Raw genomic sequence first — 13,906 nt, forward strand, 5'->3', positions numbered from 1 at the left:
TTCATGCCTATGAAGTCAGATGTTTGCAGAAATGCAGACCCTTAAGCTGCTGGTGTCTCTTTGTACTCTTCTGGTCAAATGTTTATCATAAAATAATAGAAAATAGCAGTTAGAATAGATGTTCTTTGCACTCATCTAATTTTATATATTATTGAAGAAAACTAAGGTAACTTTCTCATTACTCAAATCTTACACACAAGTTTTAACTTTCTGAGAATTAAGTTGCTAGACTTCAGAAAAAACTACCAAAAACTACAGCTTGGCAACTAACTAGATTTCAAAACATGACCAGCCTACTGTGTGTAATTGTATATTGTTCTGTAGACCGTTTTAAGCATTTTTTTTCCCATAAAATAAAAGTTCTGATTTTTTTTTGCAAATACTTCCCAATTTCATTCTGCTTAGGCAAATTCAATGTGAACAACAAGGCATCATGTAGTAGCTGTTATTCTTGTTCCTAATAAAAACATGTAGTTTACCAAGACTTCTTGCTTGAGCACAGAAATGCAAATGTTCCTTTCATATGTCAAATCAATGTTTTAAAAATAAATTATAGTATTTTAAATTTTTCTCATCATTGTTTGTTTCCTAGTAACTCCATGAGGAAAACTGGGCCAGTTTTACCTGAGGGCCATTTTTAGCCTAATGCTGAAACTTGTAATTATTTTACCATGCAAGTTGTGCAGTGCTGTTACTGTAACAGTGCCAATTTTTTTTTATTTCAAATGGTAAGAATAAAGTTGTTTCAAGAGCCAGTCTTAGTTATGGGTCAACACTGCAGGTTGAGACCTCACGAAGAGAGCAAGAGAAATCTTATATACTGTCTCCCATTTCCCTTAGCTTTGGGGCAGGAAATTGTTTTTGGATGTTTTTTTAATTTATTTTTGAGGGTGAAGATAGAAAGCTCTGCACATTAAAAATTCTGTATGGTTGTTTAATATTTGCTTAGTAGTGTGCTATTCCCTCATCAAGCCCCTGCAAGCTGTAAATCGTGGCCACTATGTCACTGTTTTGATTGGAATCAAGAGCTGTACCATGGCAGACCTCTAGGGAGAGCAAACTGCTGCAGCTGTGGAGACCTGAAACTATTTGCTCTTATTATTAAAGGAATCTGAGATATATTTTTTTTTTTAATGTAAAGCCATAGTGAATTCATAAGGTGCACAGAGATTTAGTACGTTTTACAGTGAGCATGGCCTGTAAGAATAGTGCTGCAGTAACAGAAACTGAGTTTTCTGATTCTCAAAAGAGCAAACATATTAACTTATAGCTGCTTTCTCACCTCTTCCCGTGTTAATCTTAGGACAAAATATATACAAATAATCATAAATTATTTCTGAATGTAAAACTCTAGTCAAGCATTTGGGGCTTCAGAAAAATGTCTTCTTGTTGAATGGAAGGATGGGTTTCCTTTCTAGAAACATCCTGGAAATCGTAACCATTATTTTGTTTTTAGGAAGGTGTTTTGAGTGTTCTTTGGGCTTTGACTTCTGAACTACAGCCAGTATAAATGGAGTCTAAGGACAGAAATTTCAACTTCTCCAGAAGTGCAATGTAAATACTTGAGTTAGTTTTTATATACTGTTTCTCACAGAGAGGTCTAGAGCTAGATGCTAACTTTCTAGTAGAATATTCTCTTAAAGTTACTGTAAGTGCTTCCCAAAGTTTAAATTGAATGACTGCAGAGGAAATTAATTTTTGACATATGCAAATCCTCTATCCTATGTGCACAGGCTTCTTGCAGGATTGATTCTAATATTATTCCCAGATGCCCTACTCGTACGTTAGGCCTTGATTAATTAAAGTAATAACGTAGTCATGCTGGGGTTTTTCTAACAGTAAATCTGGCATGCTAGTATATCTAGTTCAAAAGAGGGGGAAAGTGGAGGAATTTGAAAGATAGCGTGCTTATTGACATGTGGCTTAAACTAGTGGTTATGAATCAAAATGAAATATGGATGTGGAAAAAAATAATTCCAGTTGGACTAGAAGATGGCCTGATCATGTTTTGACATCTGAAACCAGTCTTTCTTTGCATTTACTGCAACAGCATCCTTTGCAGGACTATTTCTCAAATTCCTGGTAATGTAGGACAGGTTAATATATCATATAGTGTATATGGTATATACCCATATAGTATAATCAAGTTGTTTCAAGAAAGGCTTTTTGCTGTTTGATTTCATCTTTTCTCTTCACCTTGGAAGAGAAAGGGGTAAACATTGAATAAGCAAGCAAGGAAATAAGCTTTATTATTGCAGTCATTTCAGTGAATAGTTACTCAGCTTAAACAGAAGTTTTCCTAGGTCTGATGCTTCTTGCCCTAGGTGGTTTGGAAGTCCCGTAGCTACAGCCTGCAATCAGTCTGACTTCATTCAGGGTTATTCATCGCTCCGCTTTCATGATTCTTAAGTGAGCCAAATTTACATACCCCTTTATCCAATTACAAATCTATTTTTAAACTGCTGTGGGCAGAAATGCTTTCTAGTAGCAAACTCACCTCATTACTCCTGAGCCTTGATAAGAAGCATTAAAAGGTGGTGGTGGTATGGTTGGTAAATGTGCCTCGAGGGGTCACACAGTGAATGTGACTCTCATTTTTTCTTCCCGTATAAGTCCCTTTACATTGCTCTGACTAGTTTAAAGTCACCTTAAATGAGCACAGATCATACTTTGGGCCATTTTTACTTAAAGTCATGTGAAGGAGATCTGGCAGAAGGCAAATCAGGTGTGTGATATGTTAACATGTGCTGTAAAAGCACCAGTTGTAGCACACACGTTGCCTGCATGAAGCGGTCTTTTTTCCCCCAGGTATGGAAATTTGGAGACAAGCTAATAGACTTGCCCGGGGCCACCCAGCGTGTTAACAGCACAATTGGGATTAGAGCTCAGGAGGTGGTTTTGTGCAGCGCAACAGCTAATCCTGTGTTTCACATGACTCCTTTTGTGTGGAGAGGGGTTGAGGACTAAATCTGCCCTTCTGGTCTGTCTGTGATTTCGAGCCCTGTTCCACCACTGGATCTGCAGTGTTGCCACACACAACTGATCTGAGCATGAACTGTGGGGTCATCTTCACATATCAGAGCCTTTTCTGCACTGACACATATTTTAGTTGGTCATAGAAACCCCATCTGAGATGTGTTGCAGTGTCACTGGGTGACTTTGCGTAGGTGTTATTTACTCCCTCTTTGGGCGTTCACAGTCTTCTCCAAATGCATCAAACAAGTGTGCTTGCACACATTCATGTTTACCACTCCCCATCTTTGTAGCAACTATTATGGAGACTAATGATCTAAAAATCCCCTCAATGGCTCTTTTTCAGTCCATATCAATCAGGAAAAGGCTTTCAAACCATACTGAGGAGTTACCTTAAAAACTTGATTTTACTGGGAAACAAAATGAATGCTGAAAAAAAATACCTGAAACCCAGCTCCTGGATGTCCTTGTGTATGCTCAGCCATCTGTGTCTAGACAGGTATTTTCTCTCACAGTCAGTTTTAGAGCCTGAATTGCTTCTTTTTTCCTTACCTCCTTCCCTTCAAATCCTGCATGTCACAATGAAATTCAGCAGTAAAGCCAGGTTGGACATGTCAGTGGCCTTCCTAAAACATTCCTTGTTTGCCATATAGAAAAATAACCTGCTGGTCCTTTTATTTTGAACTTGCTGTTGTGCTCTTCCAGCTAACACACTTTACCTCCACTTTCATTGAAGTATGCTGTGAAATGTTATCAAATGCTGTCGTTCTAGCAGTGCAGCATGTGTTTAATAAGACTTGCATGCTTTTTCACTACAAAATAATTAAAGAGTATTTTTGTATTGTTCACTCATGATCTTTTAGAGTAGCCCAAATACTACATCATCAAAATTAATCAACAAAATATTAGAGGCCCAAATCAGCATAGTCTTATAAGTCACCCTAAGAATATCTAATCAGAGAAGACTACTAAATATAGAATCATAGAATCATCCTGTTTGGAAGGGACCTTGAGGATCATCAAGTCCAACCGTAACCTAAATCACTCCACCATAACCTAATTCACAAGTTCAGTGCTTAAATCATGTCACTAAGCACTATATCTACATTTCTTTTAAATACTTCCAGGGATGGTGTTGCAGTGTCTACCCTAGAGCCACTTTTAAATTCAGACAATCCAGTAATATATGCATATTTTATATAGAGTTTATTTGTTAATTTATTTTATATTGAATGTATTTTTTCATTTATTCATTTGCTGTTTGGTGGAGGAGTAAAATGTACTGCCACTTTCATAAAGCACTTTCTCTTCTCTTGTAATGCCCGGCCTTTTGTGGAGTTGTGTAACGCTTAGCGTGGCTGTCACATCCTCTTCACAGCATCCACATTTGCAAAACCAAAAAGAAATTCTCATCTGTTCTATGTGGATGGTGAATATATTTCACCGTAAGTATTTGAAAATCTGCTGAATGTCAAATTTGTGTTAAAGCTTTTCTTGAGCTATGCAGCAGAGTTGTTCTTCCCTGTTTTTATAAATAATACAAACTTCAGTGCCAAAGATCTGCAGTCACAAGGATGTTATTTGCAACACACAATTTGGACAGAGTCCTGTTTTGGTTTTCTGAGTCAGTCTGATTGTCTCCCGTAGCTATTTCATCCTTACCACTTGACATCTGTAAGACATAACCATACACAGTGGTGTGGTGTTTCCCTCTGTGGCTGAAAACTAAATGTCTAAGTACAGCTTCTCTTTATGAAAGAGTATAACTGTCAGAGTCTCTAATTAAAGGGGAGCACAATTACCATTTAGAAGGCTAGGAAGATACTCAAAATCAATTGAAGCTATTTTGGACTTGTTAGACTGTGCAGTTACCTAAATAAATAGGATTCCCCTTTCTTCTTATTTATTGCCCTCTACTGCAAACTATCTTTCTGTGGGGTGGTTTGTTTTGTTTTGTTTTAGCTTCACTTTAAACCTGTGTCATTTCCTTTTCATTTTTCTGCATCTCATTCCCAAAGGAATTAGCAACAAACTCCCTTTGACAAAAAACATGGCTGAGGAAGAAAAGTACTTTTGGTGATTAAGGCCCTTCTGTTCAAACAGTTCCTGCCTACACTATGGAATCCATAGATACAGGAGATATAAAGGAGAGGGTTAGGAGATAGCTAAGACCCCTCCGGCTTGATATGTAATCAAAGAAGTATTGTTTGGGAATGACTTAAGGGGAAGCAGAGTGGCTAACATTTTGGCCCTGATCCAGCTACCGCTGGAATTGATGGCAGAGTTCCCACTGACTTCAGGAGAAGCGAGAGCAGACCTTTTGTCTGGTGAGGACAAGCACATGAAAACACAATGGGAAAGATGACAACCATGCAAATTGGGAAAGACAACTGCCTACAGATTCCTTATGTAGAGGATGTCTCTGCCTGGGTAAGTCAGCTTGACAGGAGAGACACGTTTCATCTCCAGTTCCTAGCTCAGTCTGTGACACCTTTTAGTGGAGGCAGGATCCCACTGCACGGATACCAGCAATTCCAGGAGTATGGCTCTGCATCTTGCCAGCTGAAAGGGCAAGTGAAAATTAACTAACAACATAAGCACAGTTGTACTGGGTAGGAAAAAATACCCGGCTAGCCTGACAGTCTGTATTCTGTAGAGGATTAAAGAACAGCAGAACAGGACATATAAAGCACAGTGCAGCCTTGGTGCACCATCTCGGCTTCTCTAAGGCAGTAATTCAGAGCTGTTTGGGTATTATCTACATTTCAGAACATGGTGTTTTAAGACCATTAGCGGAGCTGCATGCAAACAGTTCAAGTCTGAGCTCGAGACACAGCATCTCCCATTATATTTATGTTAACAGGTCTGCAAGTTAGTAGATGTACTTGAGTAGATGCACTGTAGGGCATCTCCTTCAAGGCCAGCCCCTGAAAAAGGTGCTCTTCACCTCCTGCTGTCACCGTCATGTGTCTGACCAGAGGTACATCTCTTGAGGCTAGTGGCTAGTTTCCAGGACATTTGCAGCCCAGGTGTTACAAAGCCAGTGCTAGGCTCTGGCTTCTGATTGGGATTAGGGCCCCCTGAAAGGTGCTGTTTCCCTAATGAGCAACGACAGCTCTGACTGACAGTCCTTGAAGTGGAGGGGTTTAGATGCCTTAATCTTGATTAGGAAGCAGCACTGGGAGAACTGGGAAAATCCATGGAGAATAGTACACCTTGAGGAAAGGCTGAGAAAGAAAAGAAATATGCAAGGTACAGAATCCGGGGTGGGGAGGAAGGCTAGAATAAAAGAGAGATTGGTAACTGTGCTGGGACCTACAAAAGGGCTACATCTGTTCTCTCCGAAGCCATGAACACGTCTGACATTCACAGAAGAATCTTTCCCCATGCAAAGTTGAGAGAGGTGTTTGGTGGAAAGGCTGCACTGTAAACTAGCTGCAGTTTCCCTCGCCTTATGGTCATATGGTTTCCATTTATTGGGTGGAATTGAATAGCTGCAGACTTGCCACTCTCAGAGGAAAGAGATCATCTTACGTACTGTAAAAGTCTTGGGTTTTTTTTCCTGCAAATATATGGGAAGGACACTTTGACCATGATCTGTGAAACCTTGCACAGTGGGAACTGTAAGGTGGTTTTGCTTCAGTGCAAGAGTGAATGAAGGGCATGCGTGGACACAACAATCAGCTGCTGGGACAGTCTTCACTGAGCAGAAGCAGCCCTGGTGCTATGATGTCCATTCCACACCTTTCTTGAAACAGAGTCAGAAACAAGAAGAACTAAAAGGAATACATGGGAAGAATTAATTTGGTGAAGGAAGATCCTGGTCATGAAAATAAGGCTTCTTTCTATCTGTCTTCCTCAGGTCCTAGCTGATGGGAGAAACAAGCCTGGTGCCCACTTGATACTGCTGCAGGCATGATCAGAGTCTTTTGCGATTCTTCCCCCTTCCACTCACCCCATGTCCAAGTCTTGCAGGGTTTGGTGTTCCTCTTTAAACTCCAGCTGCTGGGCATAGGCTATTACCTGAGAATCTCATTTGGAAGAAAAGTAAGTTTCTGTCCCTTGTGGCTGCAGGAGAGAGGCTGATAATGTAAACCCAGGATGTACCAAGATCAACTAACAGAATTCTAAGTTTAACATTGCTCATGGATTTTTGAAGCCTTTTTCCTAATTTGTGAATGCTATTTCAGAAATAACTGAATCATTCAGACTAATGAAATTTTGCAGGCAGTTCTCAGTACCAGAATTAAATCAAGTAAATCCCTAATGTTATTTATTTAATTACAGCGAGTTTGGAGAAATGCATAGTAAAGTGAAGGATACTATTTAGCCTTAGTCAATGGCTGCCTGTTGAAGGGGTAAAATGGAAGGCTTAAAAAGGTATATTCTTTGTATCTCAGGTAGAAGTGAGCCAATTCTCCAAGCATTTTTCTCACTGTGCTAAACAATTCAGTCAGTTATGTGTTCCTCAGATTAATCAGAACTGTCAGATTTAGTAAATTATTTTTTCTTATTCCATTTTTTATAAATTTACTATTTCACTGAGCATTTCTCCCAAGCACACTAGTTTTGTGGGGTTTTTTTAATAAATTATTATCACATAAGCAAAATTTCTTCAACATTTTTCATTATTGGATGTTGAAACATAAATAAGGATGAGACATTACTGTGTTTTGGAGGTGTAATGCTCTGTAACAGACAAGGGAGCTAATGAATCAGTAGCTGCATTGGTTATGCTGGAGAGAAGAGGCAGCGTAGCCTTTGCAGAGTTAACTCTTAAGCAGAAATGCTCAGCAATTAGAGTAAGGAAGGAACTAGCAATAAACTCTATGGTTGAGACCCTCCAGATAATATTATTGCATTTCATCAACATCCCTCACGCGAGGCTTTTGCATAAACTAAACAGTCATGGATCAGTATGGAAAATTCACTTGTAGATTACTGATTACAAATTAAGAAATTGGAAAAAAAAAAAAAAAAGCCATTATCAGGATATCAAAAATAGCCACAGACGTGGAATTCAAGTGTGCCTCAATTTCTCCAGACATACTGAAGTGGGATACTACTGATTGCCTTTGCCACTTCTCTCCCATTTGGACTGCAGGGCAAAGGGTTTGCACCAAGTAGCTACACAATTAGTGTCCCAGGGGTGAATGAAACATGAGTGAGGAAGATAATATTAGGAAATTGCACGACTGCTCTCAGATTTCTTCGGCTGTATTTTGACAGCTGAATTAACTTGAGTTATCTGTGCTCAAGTGAACTTCCCCCAGCACAACACAGTTACTCGAGAATGGCCATCCTGCAGAATTATACTGGAGCTGCACACATAAATTGGGGGATCAACGCTGCCTGTAGAGCAGCACGGGGAGATTAAGTTGGGCAAACTAAATACTTTCCCTCTTCATTATAGATTGAGGCAAATCTCACAAGTTAAAAGCACCATCACTTGTGAGCTGATGTGTTTTCTTTATAGATAGAAGTCTGGTTAGAGCTGAAATTTTAGTTTTGGTTCACATGAATTCTGTGCTAAAAATAGGTGCTTGATTAGTGCTTTACAGAAAAGTGTATTTTTAAAAACCTTGCTTCATCTCCCTTCTGAAGGATGTCCAAGCACCTGTGGGAGAAATGGCTCCTAGGACTTAATATATTGTCTCACATTCATTCTGAAGAACCGCTTTTGGAAAAAAACCTCACATCCCACATTCTTTGTTTATATATATCTCAATATATCTCATTTTGCCCTGGAAAAAAGAAAGGAAAGCTATATCTGGGAGACAGAATGATACTGGAAAATTAGCAGGGTACCTGAGAGTGGTATTAAAATTGCTTTCTTCAGCCAAAGCCCACCAGTACCTGGATGTAGTGGAGGTAGGCGCTCCTGTTGTTTTAAAGCATTATGGAGCCCCCAGGAGCATGTGTTTAACACACAGCAATGAAAATGTACAGCCATGAACCCAGTGGCAGTTCAATTTGTTATTTTTGTGATGTACTTACTTGGGGGGGGGGAAGTACTATCTTCATTCTGATAAAGCTCTGAATTTTCCAAATGAGACTTTCAGGAGGGAATCTTTATCTGTGTGTTCTGCAGCATTGGCAAAGCTACTTGTTTCTTATGTCTAGAAAAAAGGTTATTTTCTGGGGAGAATACCCAACTGCAGACAGCCTAATTTGTTCTTGGCACGTGCTGGGATTTGCATGGTTGTGGGGGTCAGAAATGTAATAATTCATAAATCTATCTGCTGAGCTGGGCTCAATTAGTCCATCTTTTTTTTCCACTTTTCCAGTTGCCTTCTGGGAAGTGTAGAGCCTTCCCTGAGCAGAGCAGAGGGGTTTGGAGCATGTTGTGGCCCTATGCCTAGCAATGCTGCTGGGAAGAGCAGAGGCAGCACAATATTGTCTCTGCTTTCTGTGGGGATGAAAATGGGGCTTGGCAGGAGAACTTGTTCATCTTCTGGACCCTTGGTTGGTTCAGGCAGAAATTGCACTCCCCTTGGTGACATTTAAGATGCTTTCTCCCCTTCTTTACAAGATCTGCAGGAATTGAAGCATTCTCATTTGTGGTTTGGGCTTAGTGACCCCATAACCTATCAGAGCTCACTTCTTTGCCTATACTCCCTCCTTGCCCAACCCTGGTAGAAGGCAGCCAAAGAGTTAAAATTCTTGCTCTGCAAGGAAGGTCGCATCCATAGCCAGCTCTCAGCAGGATGAGCCAGGTTCTGCGATGGTGCTGCACCCCAGGGGCTGGAAGTGGAGGAGCCATCAGCCTGCACCCGGGCTGCGGGACAGACAGGAGCGCTGCAGCTTCTCAGGGGGCTGCTGTGAATTTTCTTTGAAGGTCTGGGGCAAGTCACCTCATTACTACCTACCTTGGTTTACCCGGGCTCTATACGAAAAAGTAGAAATAACCTCAGTTATTTCTACTGCAGTGATTCAGGCCTCACAGAGTTCTGGGATCTCTGAGCTGCTCCTAAATGTTTCAGGTGCCATTATTCACATTCTACAGCAGTATGTTTTAAAAACACTTAAAGTGGATGTTGACCAGACACAGTAAAGTATATGCCTACCTAATCTCAAACCCAGATTTAAAGCTTCCAAGTTACTTCTAGGTGTTAGAGTAAAGATAAGTAAGAGAGCTGCTGAAAATATTTTAAATGGCAAGGAATATCTCTATTATTTGTTACTGGAAGTAGCTGAACTATTTTTACTCCTTTCTGCTAAGCAAATCACATTTTTGAGGAGAAATTGCATAAAGAAGATACTGTTTTGACAGAATTATAAGAAACCGAAGGACTTCTGCCTGTAACCATCAGCCTTCCACTCAAGGTGTCACTAGAGGCTCCAGCCATAATGAAATGTTGCATTTCATTCAAGTAAAGGTGCATTACATGGTAAAATTCTTTAACGTCATCGAAGGCACAACGTGCTGACTTGCACTAGGACCTGATATGGGAAACCTGGTTACAGGGTAGTTCAAGTATCCAAATAGAATCTTACTGTAGGATTGACATATGCCTTTCCTACCCCTTTTTGCACTGTGGGCCACAGTCTTAGTCTGCTTGGGTTTCTTAGTAAACAGTGTATAGTTGTGGAAGCATTAAAGGAAGTTCTCTTTAAGTAAGATATTTTACTGGTTTAAGCAAGATATTACTCTGATTAACAGGAAAGTCCACGAAATGCCATTAATGGCACAGCAATTAAAATGTTAAGCCATTGATATATTATATACTAATATTAAGAAATACCAGCTTTTGTAACATTAGGTAAAACCTCTGTAATAATTCAGTTTTTCAGTATTAATTATTTGTAGGCATGCACTTGCAGACATAAGAATAGTAAGAAATAAAAGTTCAGAAGTTATGATATGGAACCTGTTTGGTATGTGTGTGTGTATACATATATAAAAAGTACTAAGCAAGCAGAAATACTATTTTTGGGGAGTATTAACAACTGTTGAAAAGATATGGCCAAAGGGTTGGAAAATATCCTTTATTCAGTGTTCTGATAGTTGCTTCCATCTAATGAGGTGTTTTAGAGTAGCAGGTGGAAAGCTCTAAATACTCTGTGTGCGCCAAGCAAGAGTTGCTTACTATGTCAATTAAAGTTCAGCAATGGGATAAACTTTGAAGTGTATCTCAGGGACAGAGCCAAAAGAGAGGACGTTAGAGAATTTGTCTTTAACAGAGAAACAACAATCATTCAGAATGATATAGGTGAAGGTATAAAGTATTGGTAGGAACAGTCTGGGAAAATTGTGAATTTAGAGTATTTGACTCATCATTTTTAATGCAATAGAGCATTCATGTTATACATTATATTAGGCTTTTTATTTATTTGGAATATCTTGCACATTATCATTTATTTTGTTTCTTTATCAGGAGTTTTGCAAATGTATGGCCGTAAGAAAACAACAGAAATAACTAGAAACTTAGGCAATACTATGCAACTGATATAACTGTAAAGGAAATTAAGAAGGCACTTAGGCAAGAAAATGGACAAGGAAAGGGAATATCCAGCAGAACTGCTGATTCTGTATTTCCTATAGATTTGTGTCTCAAGTGTACTAAGAATCTTTTCCCCACTCCTTGCACTTTTGGAGTTCTGATCTAGTAATGTGATGGGAATCATTCTCATATTATTATCTAAGAGGTATTTTTATTGAGGTAGAAGCTGTGAATCTGGTATAACACAGGATAAGGAACAATAGCTGATACATCAAAATTGCAGACATGCAGCACACAGCAAAAGCAGCAAAGCTCAGTTCAAAATTCATGGCTATTTTTATTTCCCATTTATTTAAGCATCTTGGCAGACACAACACAATCTTCTCAAATTGTTTCTGGTTAGTTCAGCACATCTCTGTCTTAAATCCTCTCCTGGAGCACAAGTCATACTGCCTGCAAAAGCTCTGTGAAGGAGAACTAATCAACTGTTAGCTCCCCTGTGGATGTGACCTCTGTCAACAAGCTGTTTATGATTCCCAGAATGGATTTAAATGGATACCAGTTCTTCCTCTGCTGTGAGAAGCTGTTGACATGGTTGCAGTTGATAAAAAAAAATAAAAATAAATAAAATCACACTGTAAGAGAATAAGTGTATCATTGCTATATTTAGGGAACCTTCAGATCAACACCTTGCTCTTTGAACGAAAGCATTCAGGACAACATAACCTCCTCCAGGACATGCTGGTGATACCTACCCACACCAGAGCATCTGTTAAGATTTCCTGCAGCTGGGACAGACTGACACACATCTGGAAGGTTTTTTCTCTTTCTTTTAACATAAAGAGCAATCAAATAAATGCATACTGCTTTTATTTCGTGGTAAGGAGGGGAATGGCTGAAGCAGCAGAGGGCAGGGGATGCTTTGTGCTGGGTTTCCCAGGACAGCAGAGGTCTCTGTGCTCATGGGGAAAGTAGTGGGAAATAGGGTGGCACTTGGGATTTATCAGTCTTTGGGTGACAAAATCCATGCCTTTCTTCCTCCAAAAAGAGATTGCTTATTCAGGTTAGTTTTTCTGTAGTAAAAAACTAGCATCTTTTGGCCATTAATAACTACAAAATCTGCATTTAAGACAGATCCTCTGAGTTCCCATTGCCATTGACCTGAAGAAGTTATTAAAAGGGACTTGGGGCAAGAGACCCTGCAAGTTAATTTCTGTGACTTGGAGGACAGCAGGGTGTGCAACGACAGACCTGTTTGGGCAGGTTTCACTCTTCTCACTAGAATACCAAAAAGCTTTTTAATAACAATTGTCATTTGTAAGAACAGCCCAAAGGGGTTTATTACTGTGTGTGTCTCTCACTAGAGAGCTATGTTTTGAGCATGACAAATTTGATGGCGTGTCCTGATACTGTCAGGGGAGATGTGTTAGTGCTGGTTCAGCCTTCATGCAGTATCTTTCAGATGACCTTGATTAGAGTTGAGGACAGTGTAGCACAGCAAAGAGGAAAGATTTGAGAACAAATAGAAATTGCAGTAAGCTTTTTTCCTAGTTAAGCAGTTTTTGATCAGTCTTTGGGACAGTCAGTGCTGTATCACCTACTATTTTTTTCTATCCTTTCTTTTAATTGTAAAATCAAATATAGGTTAATTCTGACAACTGACTTTGAAGTTTAACTATTTCCTACTTTATAGGAAAAAAATATATAGCTGTGGCCTGCTTGGTGGTCTGGCTGCTAATTTTCTGTCCAAAACCAGGCTGAGGATGGAACAGCAGAGGGCAGTATAGGAGTGTCAGAGCAAAATAGGGTGAGCCGGGGTACAGGCACTTAGGAAGCTGTTTTGTTTCTATCGTCGATTCAGGAACTCTTAAAAGTCCGCTTGCTTTCTTCACATAAATGTGTTTGTTTCATAGACATTCTGTAAATGTAATTCAGGAATATTTAGTGGCCAAAACTAGAGAATGCTGTTATTTATGTTGACATGTTGGTTTTATTTATTGTGATAAAGAGAGGACCATTTGTTGTGAGGAGGGAAAAAAGGCAAGGCAAGCTTCAGCTAAGGATAATCTGGAATATTAGACACATGTGTTCAGATATTTGTCCTGGGCTAAAATACAATCAAAGTTTCATGGGATTGTGTCCTCGCCTCCAGCTGCGTGTGTTGGGATTTGTGGCGTGACTGAGCAGGGGGAATGTGTCAAGGCACCACATAGTCCAGCGGCACTCAAAGCACATACCACAATGTGAGGGGATCCCCTCACTGCCCTCTGACACGGGGAAGCCACTGAGCCTTTTAGTGCCATTCTCTCACAGAATGCAGTGCTGTAAGGGCTCTGTGGTCACATACAGCTCAATGAACATGTGAAGGAGTGCCCAGTGTTTCTGTGCATCCTGCCATCCTAATTCCTCCACCTGTCCTGGAGGGGGTTTCCCTGCAGAGCTTTGCCTTTCTCTGCCTCCCCACCAAAACAGGCTATTACAGGGTGACT

At 39.8% G+C, this 13,906-nt stretch overlaps 1 protein-coding gene across 1 annotated transcript in view; it reads left to right on the plus strand.

Annotated features, from left to right (window-relative positions):
* SCFD2 (sec1 family domain containing 2) overlaps positions 1–13,906 on the plus strand; it is a 203,591-nt gene that overhangs the window by 147,262 nt on the left and 42,423 nt on the right. The gene's annotated exons all lie outside the window — the stretch shown is intronic.

Source organism: Chaetura pelagica, unplaced genomic scaffold, assembly GCF_000747805.2.
Source record: "Chaetura pelagica isolate M959 unplaced genomic scaffold, ChaPel_1.0 scaffold67, whole genome shotgun sequence".
In the NCBI taxonomy this organism is placed as follows: domain Eukaryota; kingdom Metazoa; phylum Chordata; class Aves; order Apodiformes; family Apodidae; genus Chaetura; species Chaetura pelagica.